At 41.4% G+C, this 15,858-nt stretch overlaps 1 non-coding gene across 1 annotated transcript; it reads left to right on the top strand.

The window, feature by feature from the left end:
- The first annotated feature begins 15,218 nt into the window (after positions 1-15,218).
- Positions 15,219-15,356, top strand: LOC114807699. The gene has a single exon (XR_003755774.1). It is a non-coding gene; the product is annotated as a small nucleolar RNA SNORA7 (small nucleolar RNA).
- The last annotated feature ends 502 nt before the right edge of the window (positions 15,357-15,858 follow it).

Genomic DNA, 15,858 nt, shown 5'->3' with positions numbered 1-15,858 from the left:
GTCCTTCCCCTGACTTTCCCATCACTGTAGACAGTTCTGTCATTATCCTTCCTGTCTCACAAGCCCGTAACTCTGGCATTATCTCTCTCACTCAGCCCACATGTTAAATCGGTCACCAAATCCTATCAGATTTACCTTCACGACACTGCTGAAATCTGCCCTTTCCTCTCCATCTAAATTACTACCATGGTAATCCAAACGCTTGATTGATTGATTGATTGATTGTTTGCAGAGTACAACAATCTCTTCTCGTGCACATACAAAATTCCTCTTGCCGTACTGATGCATTTTTTATCCGCAGTTCTTAGGGCTTTTTTGTGATATGAATTATGGGAAGACTGTTCTAGGAAGAAGCAAAGAAGAGGCTGTAGAAAAAGCTATAGACTATCATTACGGAGATTTATCAGTTTGCTTTTCGCAGGGTTCGGAGGCCTCAAAAACATACACTTGAAAACAAATCACAGTCTGGACAAATTCTGCTTGCTTGCGCCAAATAAAATGATCAATCTAGAGTGGTAGGTGTCCAGGTGAACAGATCATGCACAGGACTGTAAAACACTCACTCAGTTTGAGCGGTCGGTAAGAGCTGTAGCAAATCCACCTAGACAAGCTGCCTGTCAGTAGATAGAATTGTGGCCTTTGGTCAAGATCAATCCCAATCTCCATGTGGTTAGACTACGATATTATGGAGTGTGGAACGGTGACTCACTTTTGTTCCACTTTGATATTTTAACTACCAAACACAACTGAAGTTGGAATGCTCCTTATCCTGAGTTTGCTTGTCATTGGACCTCATTAGTGTCGGCATCATTGAGAGTTTTCATATGCTGGCTGATTATTTATGACTGCACTGTTCTGTCTGGCAAACATACATTATACAACTGAGTTTAGTTCTTTCTAACTTAAACTGGCTGAGTGCAGCAACTTCAGTCAAGTCATGATCGAAATAGGGATGAAAGTTTGGAGAGGCCTTAGAAAAGAAAATTGCGGGTAAGAGATACTAAGGGTACTGAGAGTTGACTTCTTGGGCTTCCATGTCTCATTAAACAATCACATGGTACTTTCCATAGTCCAGGTCAGAAGCAGGTGGTCAGGCTGAAGACTGGGCCATTCTCCTCCTTTCCTGCTCATCATTCCCAGGAGAAGGACCTCTTTTGTAGGAGCACAGTGAAGACAGAAGCGACAGCCTTGCAGCTCGAACCTTATTTTCCCAACCTTTAGTCTGTGACCAACAATGTCCCTGCTTGGAGGTGAACAGCTCCAACAAAAGTTCTGGAAAAATCACAGTCTATTGTTTTGGGATTTTATTCTTAATGGTGTTTTTTAAGCATTTACAAAGCAGACTAATTACTGGGGAAGATACAAGATAATCAGGTTGGATGGAGTCCATTTCCTACATGGGATTATTATTATGGTATCTGTTAAGCGCTTACCATGTTCCAGGCACTGTACTGGCTCAGTGGAAAGAGCACAGGCTCGGGAGTCAGAGGTCATGGGTTTGAATTTTGGCTCTGCCACTTGTCAGCTGTGTGACTGTGGGCAAGTCACTTCAACTTCTCTGTGCCTCAGTTACCTCATCTGCAAAATGGGGATTAAAACTGTGAGCTTCATGTGGGACAGCCTGATCACCTTGTATCTACCCCAGCACTTAGAACAGCGCTCTGCACATAGTAAGCGCTCAACAAATACCAACATTATTATTATTATTACTAAGCGCTGCAGGGGAATACAAGCAAATCAGGTTGGACACAGTCCCTCTCCCACTTGGGGCTCACACTCTTCACATTCTTAATCCCCATTTTACAGATGAGGTAAATGAGACACAAAAAAGTTAAGTGAGTAGCCCTAGCTCACACAGCAGACAAGTGGCGGAGTCAGGATTAGAATCAAGGTCCCCCTGACTCCCAGGCCTTTGTTTTTTCTACTAGGCCAACCTGCTTCTAACGTTGATGGAAAAGATGGCACCGTCTGCCAAGAGAACCACCAACCGGGCTACGGTACTGCCACACAATGTGGGCACCGCGTTGCGGTCATTTTGGCCATAAGTGGGTCCTGTATGTAAAAACATTTTGCGTGTGTCAGGCAGTCTGCTGCATCCACTCCCCTCTGGTGGTTCGTTACACTTCCTGTCCCTGTGGGAACATGACTGTCAGCGCTAGGTAGGATAGTGCTTCGCATACTGGAAGATCATAATAAATATGTCACTAGTGCTGTTACTATAGTCCTGAAGTCCTGTTCCATCTTACACACCGAGATTATTCCACGGCATCTGAGACGTGCCATAGGTTCAGACCCTTAGCCCACATTAGTTTGGTTCTTTAGCCTTACTTGTAATTTCTTCTCCTGCATTTCCTTGCATGAGAAGCAGCTGGGCTTAGTGAATAGAGCATGGGCCTGGGAGTCAGAAGGACCTGGGTTCTAATCCTGGCTCCGCCACTACTTACCTGCAGTGGGATCTTAGGCAAGTCACTTCACTTCTCTGGGCCTCAGTTACCTCATTTGTAAAATGGGAATTCAATCTTTCTCCCTACGATTTACACTGTGAGTTCCACGTGAGACAGGGGCTGTGATCAATCTGATTATCTTGTATCATTGCTTAATACAGTGACTGGCACAGAGTAAGCACTTAACAAGTACCATTTAAAAAAAGATTCAAGCATAAGCCCCTGACCACTGGCTTTAATGTACTCAATCAATTCTCATTCCACTGTTTACTCTCATTTCTTTCCCACTACCCTCAGTTCTCACATTTTGCTTCTGCCAAGAAAACCTATCCAATTTGTCTTGTTCTTTTCTTTCCCACCATCAACCTCTCATTCACATATTCTCTTTTGCCTAGAATTCCCTTCCTCTTCACATCTGGCAAATCATTGCTCTCCCCATCTTTCAAGTCCATCTGAAATTAGTCTCCTCTAGGAAGCCTTTCCTGATTAATTTCTTCCTGATTAACTTCCCACCTCATTTCGCCTACTATAGCCGCTTCAGCACCTCCAAACCACCTAGGAACTTAGATACTCGCTGACCCCTCCACTCTTCTGCTTCCTCCTACCCATAAACATTTTAGTGTATATTTCCCCAACTCAAGAACTGTATAAGGGCAGGGATCCTACCTGAACTCTCCCAAACAATTAAAACAGTGCTTTGCACAAAGTGCTCACTGAGTACTAATGGCATTGACACCACTTTAGGTGTTGCCCAAGTAGGTAAAAGCATGAAATCACAAAATCCTAACTATTTTCTATCTCACCTGCTTCTGTGAAAAGCTTGATATCTTTCCTTTCCTCTAATCCTAGCCCCAAATGAAATTCCTGACCCTATATTGGTTAAATCTCCAGTGAACAGTCCAAGATAAAGAAGCCCCTTGCTCGTGTCTGTCTGCCTGGCAGCTCTTTCAAAGCAGACAATGCCCCTGGAGCCTGTAAAACGACAAATTACTCTCCTTTGGCAGGTCCCTTTGTTAGCATATCTTTGCTTCAGGATTGGCTTCAGCCTAGGGAAATACCTTTCTCACACTCTTTAAGGAAACCTCAGACCTTACAATACATTTAATAAGACACTTGTCACCTCGTAGAATAAAAGCCATTTATCAGTTACACAGCTCTGTGGAAACCACTTGCTGAGGTAAAACACTGGACTTGAAGTCAAGGAAAAGGAATAAGACTGAAGGACCCCCCTCCCCCGCAAATCCTTACACACCTTAAGTCACCTAGGTGACCCCAGGGTCATCAGTTCCTGCAAGACTTAGACTACAAGGTCAATCTGTACAGGCACAGAGAAGTTGTTACCTTCCCAAGGTCACACAGCAGACAATTGGTAGAGCTAGAATTAGAACCCTGGACCTCTGACTCCCAGGCCCATGCTCTTTCCATTTGTCTACTCTGCTTCTCAAATTAAGCTCTTGGAGCCACAGATCTCCTCTCTCTGCCTCCCAACCCTGAAGAAGCCCGCCCTTACCCCCATCACACGCTCCCACTGTCTTTCCCCTTCAACTAGAAGCTCCTGTGGGTAGGGGACTTGTCCCTTAGTTATTATGTACTTCTCAAACAACTAGTACAGTGCACCACACCGAAAGGGTGCTCAACAAATCCTTTGACTCCTCCTCCTCCTCCAGGCAGGGAACCTTTGAGTCTGCTCCTTCACCCCACCTTATGGTATCCCAGTTGTCTTTTTTCCTGTACCAACTGAGGGGGAGCTGTAAATTCTAGCAGCACGCTCAACTAGGAGCTGATTCAGAGTGTGGGTTTCTCCATGGCCAATGAATCAACCCCTCCCTGAATATACAGGCCCTCGATTTATCGATTACTGAAGGACACAGAGAAGCTGAGTTATCCTCCACTTCTCCAAGCTTATAAATTATATATTATATAATAATATAAATGTCTCTAGCTCCCTCTAGACTGCAAGGTCATTTTGGGCAGGGATCATGTCCTCCGACTCTGAGGTATTGTATCCTCCCAAGCACTTAGTAGAGTGCTCTGCACACAGTAAGCACTCACTAAATACCACCGATGATGATGAAGAAAGCTTACGGCCTAGAAGGAAAGGGTGTTTATGGTCTAGCAGAAATGAAAATCTTAAACTTTTCTCAAACCAGATTTACTCAACTACATTTAGCAATTAATCTCCCTAGATAATGATTTCCTTACATTGAGATACAAGCAATGGCATCAAATTTAATGTTCTATGTTTCTTACCTTTACATATACACATTTCCACCAAAGCATCCTTACATGTAATGAAACTGTCATTTCTATAATCTACAAATCCTTCTTCATGTGGCAGCAATCAAATTCATATTCTACTAGATTGTTGAAGATGTTCCTTCAGAATCTAGCTTTGTTAGGAAAACAGAGATGTCACATTCAAAGAGTGGGTTCAGCTAGTTTGGTTTAATAGTCTGCTGAGCTCAGTCATCAGAAAGGCAGCATTCTATAATAAGATTAAATTTTAATTTTATGGATAAAATATACATCTGTATTAGTATGACTGTCCCCTTAAACTAGTTTAGCAGCAGGATCAATAAATCAATATCTCATCCCAAAGCAACAAAGCACAATTATATACAGTTGTCCTTCATATCTGAAGAGGATAGTCCTGAGAGCGACATTTAACTACAGCTGGATATGTGGCTGAAAAAAGAATCAATCTAGTACTGACAGATGTGACCAGATCTGTACACATAAGGATGGATGATCCCACATTGTTCTGACATATTTGTTATTGGCAGCATTTTTCATTTTTGCACCAGCTTCACTGTTGATTTTGTTTCACATAACCCCTTCCTTCCTTGATTGTAGATCGACTGCTATTGATGCCTATCTGTGCTACTGATGCCTGTCTACTTGTTTTGTTTAGTTGTCTGTCTCCCTCTTCTAGACTCTGAGCCCGTTGTTGGGTAGGGATCGTCTCTGTTGCCTAATTGTACTTTCCAAGCACTTAGTACAGTGCTCCGCATACAGTAAGCGCTCAATAAATACGATTGAATGAATGAATAGAACGCAAACCTGATCCATCAGCCACAGTCTGTCAGCTTTCAAGCTGTGATAATTCTTTCTGTCCATATCAATAGTAATCATGATGATAATAATAAAAGAGATATCTGTCATGCTCTCACTTCGTGCCAAACACGATGCTAAGCATTGGGAGAGATGATACAATTCCTGTGGCACAAGGGGTTGACAGTCTAAAGAGGAGGGAGAAGAGGTATTAAACCTCATTTTACAGATAAGTAAGCTGTGGCACAGTGAAGTTAAATAACTTGCCCTCTCCTGCTCTTTTCCTGGTATCTCTTGTTCTGAACAGTTTAATGTGACTGAAGCCCAACTGCACAGCACTTGGTCCCGATCCTCACTTTCTCATTCCAGGGAGAAGGAAGGAAGAAGGTTTGTTTCCACCACCTCTTTTTGTGGACTGTGGTGACTGGAAGGAACATCAAGGGTAGGGCTAGCTTATCCTGGGGTTTGTCAACAAAGAGTGCAGAATGTGCCCCAGGTTTGCACATCTTTGTGGCTTGGCTGCAAGCCAGGGAATGTCTGCAGTAACTTCAAGGTTTTATTTTGCACCCACTGCAATTTAAGATAACTCTTTTAACTTGCGTTTGCATGAGGTAAGCATTCATGATTAAAACCTGAATAAATCATGAAATGGGAAGGGGGTGAAAAGAGCATCATTCTTTTGAAAAAGACTGAAAGAGTCAATAAAGAAAATTCCCACTTTCCTTCATTGTAACAAACTGGGTTGAATTCCAACATACTCCACAGCACTGAGAACTTTCTATTTTTGAGAACCAAAGTCATTCCATTGTTTCCTTCTCTCCCGCCCCCCCCCCCCCCCACCCCCAGCCTTTCTCTCGTCCTTTGTTTAAAATGAAAGAAAAACTACTGCTCTGGGAATCAAGAGATGTGGGTTCCAATTCTTGGCTCTTTCAATAGCTGGCTAACATGGGGGAAGGCCACACCTGCAGTTCACCAGGGGTTCCATCCTTGCCTACCTACTCATTTCTTGCACTTTGTGCTCCAATGGGACTAAAAGAGACTGGAGTTCTGCTATCACTGTAATCAGTTCTTCGCTCTAAAGTCTCAGGACTGAGATTCATCTGTTGTCCCTGTGGAAAATGCTATCAAAATGAAAGAACAAGTATTGACTGGAAAGACAGTAAATTCATACTGAGAGCACCCTTTATGGTTCTAAACTCTGCTCATCATGGGAGGGCTCTAGATGGCCAATAGTGGGGTTTTCCAAAATAATGAGAGAGCTTTCTCAAGCACAAAATTCTAGTTACCGGTAGTCTTCTGACTTGCAACACAATGGGGCTCTAGAAAATGCATCTTCAGCTGGACGGTTTTTGTTTTTGCTTTTTTTAAAATGGCAGTTGTTAAGTGTTTACTACGTGCCAGGCACTGTTCTAAGCACTGGGGTAATCAGGTTGGACAAACGACGTCCCACATGGGGCTCACAGTCTTAATCCCCATTTTAGTGATGAAGTAACTGAGGCACAGAGAAGTTGTGTCTTGTCCAACGTCACTCAGCAGACAAGTAGAGGAGCCAGGATTAGAACCCAGGTCCTTCTGACTCCCAGGCCTGCGCTCTATCCACTAGGCCACGCTGCTTCTTGTGGCTGTAAGTGGAAAAGAATTTTTTCAAAGGAAAAGTGTGATAAACCAGGGAATTCCACATCAGATAACCTATTCAAATGAAATTACTCAAAATTGTGTACTCAAATTTAGGTAAGATAGCCACATTCATGTACAACAAATCAGAAAGCTTCTTTGATACAGTAGCTGACTTTCACTTTATTAGACGTACAATGGACACACTGACTCTCTCTAGAGATCAGGTATTCTCTCTACTTATTCCTACCCCAAATCTCTCATGCTTCATTCCTGGCCCTCTTTAAAATGTCTCACCTTCTTTAAGCCCTATTACTTTTTAAATAGATTCCTTCTTTCTCCACCAGTTCCCTGCACCACCCCAGCTGAACCCCAAGAGCTGCTACCGTTAAGGAAGCCATTAATATAGTTTCAACCAGATGTATGGCAAACAGGAAACATGGGTATATTTATCCATTTGGAAAGTTCCAGTTGGCATACTTTGAAACGTCTTAAATCAGGGACGCCTCTGGATATTTAATGGAGTTCTGTTTCACCTCTCTGGATATGGACGAGATACAAAACCAATCCTACCATCAAGTTACCACCGTCGATTCAGGCGAACATCTCCAGGATCATCTATTTGCTTTGGAACATTTACATTTTAATATACTGCAGCCCTCTGAGGTCACACCCATAACTACTGGAAAAAGGGAGTCAAAAGTAATTACCATGTTGCAGGTCGTGTTATTGTGCCTACCCATTTTTCACAAGGGGAGTCTTTAGAACTTGGTCTCTGTCCATGGCTAAGAATCAAAGATAAAGAACTGCTCAGTTTGTAAGAGCTCTGACCAACATATGGAATTGAACTAGGTCACTCTGCACTACCTCTACTTCTGCTTAACTGGACTGAAGAAAATTATTTTTAAAATGTGCACTGAGTAAAGGCTTAAAGGACTTTTTTTCCAAAATTGAAGACCTCTGGGTGGTGCTTTTCAAATACGTGAGGACCAAGAAAGAGATTGGGAAATGGCTTGTGTGGATGTGCCTTCAGTCTCCACCGTGAACAATGCCATTTTGGAAGTAAATCCAGCCTTTACTGCAGCTGATTGGGTTATCATTTAGTGTTTATGATCTTTTAATAGAAATGGTTGTTAAGTATTACATAACCTATCCCATCATCGCTCACTGTTATTGGCAATCAGATAAGATACAAGTTCATTAAGTCATCAGAGACAATAGATTAAGGTTGGCTATGAACTGGAGAAGGAGGGTTGGAATTGTTCATCTCTTAGGAATTGACGTGTTTGCCCGCTAGACTCCATCATATACAGCTTGATATAAATGTGTTCATTAAATTGTTCATACAGCCCAAATTACACTGTTCCTCCAGACTAAATTTATAATGGCCCATATTTTTCAATCCTTTACCACGATGGAAAACATGTTAGCAAAAATCCAAGGAAACATAGCAAAGTCATTAAAGCAAATAGCCGTATATATCAAGATATAGTGCATATGCCAATCCATTAGCTTCTAAAATTTAGAGATTGTACTGTCAACTTCGTTCACATTTTTGTGGACCAACAAATAACTTTTAAGTTATCATTTTTAGGAAGAATGACAGGCTGAATTTTCACTTCTTGCTCAGAGTTCTAAAACCTGACGGTTTCTCTGTCCTTGGTACTGATAAAATTGAAAGATTATTACAAGTGCAGACTGATTGAACTTTATATAGAAATGAATGAATGCAATGGCATCTTCACAATGAAATTTCAAAATAACAACTAATACGCTGAAGAATAGTGTTTTTCTGTATGAAACCTTGCCAAGCTCAAGTCTATTCGAAAATGTAATCATGCACGTGTTTTCAAAAAATGTCAAGGACTTCTTTATTCTGATAAGGAAAGAAAAAACCCCACATACTTGTAACACAGCATGGAGAATTGGAGAATGGAATAGAGTAGAAAATAGTGATTTATTTTTCAGATTACATTTTAAGGCAAGAAAGCATAAGCCTGGAAAATATCTCCTTCATCCCTCCTACTTCATGTTGTCATGATGGTTGAGTTAGAGTTGACCCTTGTCTGACCCTTTCATCAACACTGACACTTATCAATCAGTGTCCTGCTCTAACTTTGCTATTTTTCTTAATTCAGAGGGAATATCAGAGTATGATCATCCATGGAAATACTTTCCATGCTAACACTTATCTACGATGAATGATGACTTTCATATTTTATGGCTTTCACCTACTGAGGTTCTTCAAGTATGGAAGAAGGTGGCATTATATAAGGCAAGCTAAACCACCACATATTGCTATAAATCATACACTCACAAAGGACAGTAGTTTCTAGAAAAGATATGACTACATGGAAATCAAAACATTCTCTCACTGTTATCAACAGTAAGATAGACCCAACAGAAAACTCATTAAAACTTCATTATAGAGTTCTCTAAAATTAGCCAAGAACAAGAACCTACGATTGATCTAGCTATAAAGGTGTAATATTAGGGTGAAGACACCCTTCCCCTCACTCCTCAGGGCACATTGGATTGTGCTCAGTGGGAGAGTGCTAGCTGAGGTGGCGATTTCACAAAGTGAGTAACACATTTAATGAGCAACCTATTTACAACAATTTCTAGTTCATATACAGTATGAAAAGAACTAAGATCACCTCTCCGAGGGGTGCTTCCCTCTCGGCTTCCAGAACCATCCTCTCCAACTTCTTCAGAAGTAACCTCCATTCCAGGCCCTGGGTTTCAGATGAGCACCGTGGCCAGAATGGATCCTTGGGCAACTCATACGAGCAAAGGGAACCAGTATACTAAGCTGCTTTGGAAGCTGAATTTTAAAAGTGCTGCTTTCCACCTTTATGCCAAGTCAGAATGTTTCGGGAAGGACTCACTCCATTCAGGAATGGGAAATATCTTTTCAAATAAGAGGGAAGAGCTGTCCTACCTTCCGCATGAGCCACTGAGAAGTAGCAGAAATGATAATAATAGCAGTAATAATAATAATAGCAGCAGCATTCACTGAACAACCATTTGGATTGGTTTCGACTTGGATTTGGTTTGGATTGGAACATCTTCCACTGTTCTAGGAGCTTGGGCAGTTCGAAAAACCTCTCTACTTACATTGAGACCACCTTAATTTTGTCTTCCTATCACCTATGAGCCCTCAGCACCCACGTATAATGAGTATATCTCCTTGCTTTATTTTTGATCTAAGTAGAATTTTTCATTTTTCTCCCATTGGAGTGTAAACTCCTTGAGGATAGGGCTTATGTCTTCTGAATCTAGTGAACTCTCCTAGCTGCTTGGAACAGTGCTCTGCTATCAATAAATACTATTGATTGATTGTGGTTGTCTAGTTTCTTCACATATCCTGCCACGGTGTGAATCTTAGAGTGCATGATTAACGATGATATTCTCTTATGGGTCCAGTGGGTTCTTGAGAGGATGGTGTCAGCATTTCCCATACACCCTCATCCTTTCCACTGCTGATGCAAGGAAACGAGACACAAGAAACCTTCGAGTTCAGCTCAGTAAGATGTTTCATTTGAAGAAATAAATTCTATTTCAGTTCTCCATCCTCTCAAGTCAGTCCACTCTCCACGGTTAGGTAAAGAATATGACGCATATTTTTGCTCCTTTAGATGGAGATGTGAAACAATGATTAAGTTCAACTGTCAAAACCATCAGCTCATGCCGAGGAAAACAGCATCTTCAAGAAAAATATCAGAAAAGTTATTCTCAAGTGGAGATGGAAGGAAATATAGTGCCCACAGAGAACTCAGGTCAATTTAATCAACTGAACAGCACCAGTAATGAGTCATTCCTTCTCTCAAATGTCCCTCACCTCTGCATAGTCCTCAATTAAAATGTTATAAAATAATGGTCCTAAGGACTATCCATTTTAAAAATTACTTCATTTTAGACTCATTTTATGAAATGGTCATAAAGGAAAATAATGAGTAATTCCTGAAGATTTTGATGCTCTTTAGATTTACAAATGTCTATGTAACAACCTGATCTCCCTCAAACCGAAGAGCATACAGATAATCATGCAGTGTATTTCGATGCCATCTTTAGTCTCTATCAAACATATATCCTACCCCTTTATGCTTCCTATATAGCGTTTGTGTTCATATCTTTAAACTATGGTTTCCTTTTACTTGTAAGTTTTTTTTAGTGTCAGTATCCCCTGCTAGAATGTGTTAGACATAGCATTTAGTGAATATGACTGATTAATTGATTGATTAATTTGCCCCTCTATGCTTAACAATCCCCTCTACTTAAATTTATTGTTCAGGGTCTGCTTGGGTCCTTCTGGCATCTCCTCTTCTCACATACCTCAACCCATTTCTGAATGCAGACCAAATCTGGGCCTACACAAAAGAGACAGTTTTATAAACCTGATGAAAACTACTGCAGTCACCTCTTTTACATTGTTGATGCATTTTAATGACCAATTTTTATTATTCTATTCCCTAAGCTTGGTGACAAAGTGTGACTTTTTAAATCAAGTAATGCTAATGAAGATAATAATAAATCCTAGATAAAACACTCTCCAGTTGTGAAGAAATTCTTGCATATTCTTATTTTAATCATTCCTCAAGAGTTTGAATGACAGTCTGCAGAGTTAGCAAGGCTCTGAGAAGTTAACCTATGTGGGTCCATCAAAAACTGAGAAATGGCACGCCCGCACATATACGTCTGGGCACTGAGGAATTATCTTGGTCTTTCTCCTGCTGTGTACATTACTGCAGAGAGCACTGGGGAGATGGAGTAAATCAATCAAGAGGTGCAGTGAATTGATCAAGAAATGGAATTTAGTGAGCACTTACGGTATGCAGAGCACTGTACTAAGCATTTGGGAGGGCACAAAGCAACAGAGTTGCAGACACATTCCCGATACACACAGTCAGTCTAGGGGACAGGCAGACACTAAAATAAATTAGAGATATGCACATAAATGCTGTGAAGCTGAGGGGGGAGGGAATAGCAGTGATTAAAGGGTATAGATCAAAGTGCGTAGGTGACAAAGAAAGGAGAGAGAAATGAGGGTTTAGACAGGGGAGCCCTCAGAGAAGATGTGTTTTGAATAAAGGTTTGGAAAATGGGGAGGGTGAATGAGATCCGTTTCTGTTTCAGATATGACCCCTGTGTCAAAGAGTTATATCCCCTTAGAACCCCGACTGGAGAGAGAACAGAGTGTAAGCTCCTTGTGGTCAGGGGATGTGTCCTGTTTCCGCTGTACTCTCCGAACCACTTAGTACCTTGCAAATGCATACAGTGCACAATAAACTTCACAGCCATTTTTGTCATGTCCGCAGGATGTTCTTCCCCAAGTCACCAGAAGCTCCCAAGTTTCACAGTTTTTCACAGTTCTATTCTGATTCCCTTGTACTACTTTCTGATATCTCCTTGTCCTTCCTCCCACTTCTGCTCTTTGTAAATAAATTCTGTTGGCCGTCCCCACTAGACTTTAAGCTCCTGATGGGCTGGGAACCTGCAACTTGCTTCTGCTGTGTTCTTTCATGAAGTTAATGTAGCTCTTCACACTACACTGATGGATTTTTCCTAAAATGTCCCTGCCTCACCACAGAAAGGTGCTGTTGAAGTATGCCCAACCTGTTGGTGTAAATGGAGTGCCTGGGTGTGCCTTGCACTGACATCTTGGTCTCCTCTGCCGCTGCGTACACTTCTCATATTTTTACCCTTGCAGGATGCTCCTTCCCCCAGGCTAATGTCTTAAAATAGAACCAAGTGAGACATGATCTTTTTCTGCTAGGGAAACTGCCAACAAGTAAGGTGGAAAAAATTTCTTCCTCATTACTTTACATTACAGACCTCTATTTCTCCCCAGGGGCCAAACTGGTTTCTGCTCAACAAGGATTACCATCCTTTATTTCTTTTTCCTCTTATGCTGAAAATACTAAAGGTTCCACTTGTCACTTTCTACTTTCTTTTTCAAAAATATTCAAAGATGAATAAGAACTCAAGGAGCTCTTGCTCATAATGAAATCAATGAATGAAAAACATACATACCCATCAGCCTGAGGACCCCATTTTCTTCCCTCTAGCCAAACCCAGGGTCTGCTCTCCCTCACCTGGCACTAACTCCCAACACCCAAACAAGGAACTCTGAAGTATTGGTTAGAGGACAAAAGCCCTGGCCAGGATGTTAGAAATGTGGAGTATAGGCTGAGCTCTTCTGTATACAACTACAATTAATTTCAATTTTTGAACTATGAAAAAGGAATAATTTTTCCAGCTTCCCCATCCTGTCCATTGTACATGATTAGACAGACAATCAGTTAGACATGATTTTTGAACAATCTTTCCATTTTGGGGAGACCTTTCACTCTTCTTCCAGTTTTGTGTCCAATTCTTGACTCCTTGGGTGAAATAGGACACACACAAACCTTGGAGGAGCTTCAGTGGAAGAAGGGTAGTCAAAAAACTGGTCTCTCAGGAAAAGATGAAGGAAAGGAGATAATTCAACCTGCAGTGAGAAACCATGAAGCCTAGTGGAAAGAGAATAAGCCTGGTAGCCAGAGGAACCGGATTCTAATCCCAGAGCCATCTCTTTCCTGCCATGTGACCTTGGGTAAATCCTTTAAATTATTTGCCTCAGAAATTCCTCATCTGTAAATAGGGATTTAACAACAGTTATTTCTTCCCCTTAGATTGTAAATCCTATGAAGGGATAGAGCTGAATCTGACCTGATTATCTTGAATTTATCCCAGGGCAGAGTACAGTGTGGGACACATAGTAAGCGCTTCACAAATGCCACAGTCATTATTATTATAAGAAAGGTAAGGAAGCAGAACTCCAAATGGTTCTTCAACCCACAACTCACACTGAGGATGGTAATCAGTTGTTTTCCATCTCTAAGGACAAACATGTAAAAATGTGCTAAAGGAATATTTGTATCAGTAGCGGGAAAGGAGATTCCAAATCTCTCCTCTCTCTTCCATGTACCTTTTTTAAAAAGTGCCTAAATCCTAAGTGTTGCATAATAATGGAACCCCAGTTCATAATCCCATTTGATTAGATATTCTAATTTTGGCCTGGTCTGCTAATTTAAAGTTGGGAATGATCATCATAGTACAACTAGCAATGGTTCACTGTGATGATTTGAAGTTAAAATTCCCTTTGTCTCCTTAGTTTTCAACCTTAGACCAAAACCACTGATGTGCACTAGGCTATCAAATCTCTTTGATTTATCCAGTTTTTTTGTTAAAGTAGTTCAGCAACATCTCGATGGATTTTTGATGGCTGGCTAAACCTTATAAGCCTCTTAAAAACAGCATTCTCCTTTCTCACTTTTCCGTCTACTATCTGTTGGTTCCATTATTTCCTCTGGAGTCCTTAGACTGAGTTCATCTAGATATAAAGAAATGTAAAATTTCACTTAGATGTACAATTTCATTATTTAGTATCTTGAAGACTCCCTTACTTACTGCCTTTATTAATTAAGCTATGAACATGGATAAAATGCTTTCTTATATGGAAGCCTCTCCAGTTTGGGTTTGTATCATTTCATTTACTCTCTTATTCGCAGGAAGGACTCAAAACTGGGCCTAGAACTCTAGTTAATGTTAAGCCATTTGAGGTGCAAACCTTTTTTAAAAGTCTACATGATGTACAGAAGTGGAAAAATGTGTTTCAACTTTGCAACATATGCTTCGGGGGAATATCATGGGAGTGCCGCTGTTAAGAAATGACTTCTGAGTGATGGATACTTCACCAAGATAGGGTTGTTCCACGGGGTGCTTCTTGATTTTACAAAGCTTGGAATGACATCAGCACATCGCACTGAGGTGATGCTCACTGCCATCTAGCTTCTCTGAGTAGGACTCGAGAAGAGATGGGATGACAGCAGGATACAGAAGCATCTGCTAAACAGTAAAGTGAAATAGGGCATATCAATCAAAGGTATTTATTGAGTACTTACTGTGTACAGAGCTCTGTTCTAAGCACTGGAGAATATATAAAATAATCCAACTGGGCACAGTCCATGTCCCACGTGAGGCTCCAAGTCTAAGGAGGAGGGAGAAAAAAACATCTAGTCCTCATTTGATAGGTGAGGAAAAAGGCATAGAGTAGTGAAGCAAAATCCCCCCTCAGGGTCGTTCCTGGAGAGTTTCCAGTCCTCTACCAGGCTCGGCTATGGGAGGGAGAATCAAGCAGAGGCCTCCCCACTCCATTCCTAGCTTGGGCAGTGGCTAGCGAGTGGAAGGCAATCTGCTACAAGTCAAAACTCACCCATGCTGGGAAGCAGAGGCATGGGAGAGACTCAAGGACAAAAACCTGAGTTTACTGCGCGGAAGGTGGCTTGGTAAACCACTTACCTGTGTTTACCAAGAAAACTGTATGGTGACACTACCAGAACGATTGCAGATGGAGAGCGGGGCTTTCTGAGAGAGATGTGTCCGTGGTGTCACTATGGGTCGGAAACGACGCGATGGCATAAGACAAGTGAAGCAAAATGCCCAAGATCACAATAGGATGGGGGCATTGCTTTGGGTCTTATTCCCATAACCTTCCTACTGCAATTCTGACCCTCTAGACTGTAAGCTCATTATGGGCAGGGAATGTGTCTAAATCTGTTGCATTGTATTCTTCCAAGCCCTTAGTACAGTGCTCTGTACATAGTAAGTGCTCAATAAATATGATTGATTGGTATGGACACTCCTTTAGAGTAACACAGTACTACGCTGTAGGAAATTTCAAGCCCTCTTCTGCCTGCGGAACTCG

The sequence above is a fragment of the Ornithorhynchus anatinus genome, chromosome X3, assembly GCF_004115215.2.
Source record: "Ornithorhynchus anatinus isolate Pmale09 chromosome X3, mOrnAna1.pri.v4, whole genome shotgun sequence".
NCBI classification, from domain to species: domain Eukaryota; kingdom Metazoa; phylum Chordata; class Mammalia; order Monotremata; family Ornithorhynchidae; genus Ornithorhynchus; species Ornithorhynchus anatinus.
The sequence above is the reverse complement of the archived record's forward strand: the minus strand, read 5'-3'. Positions and strand labels throughout refer to the sequence as shown.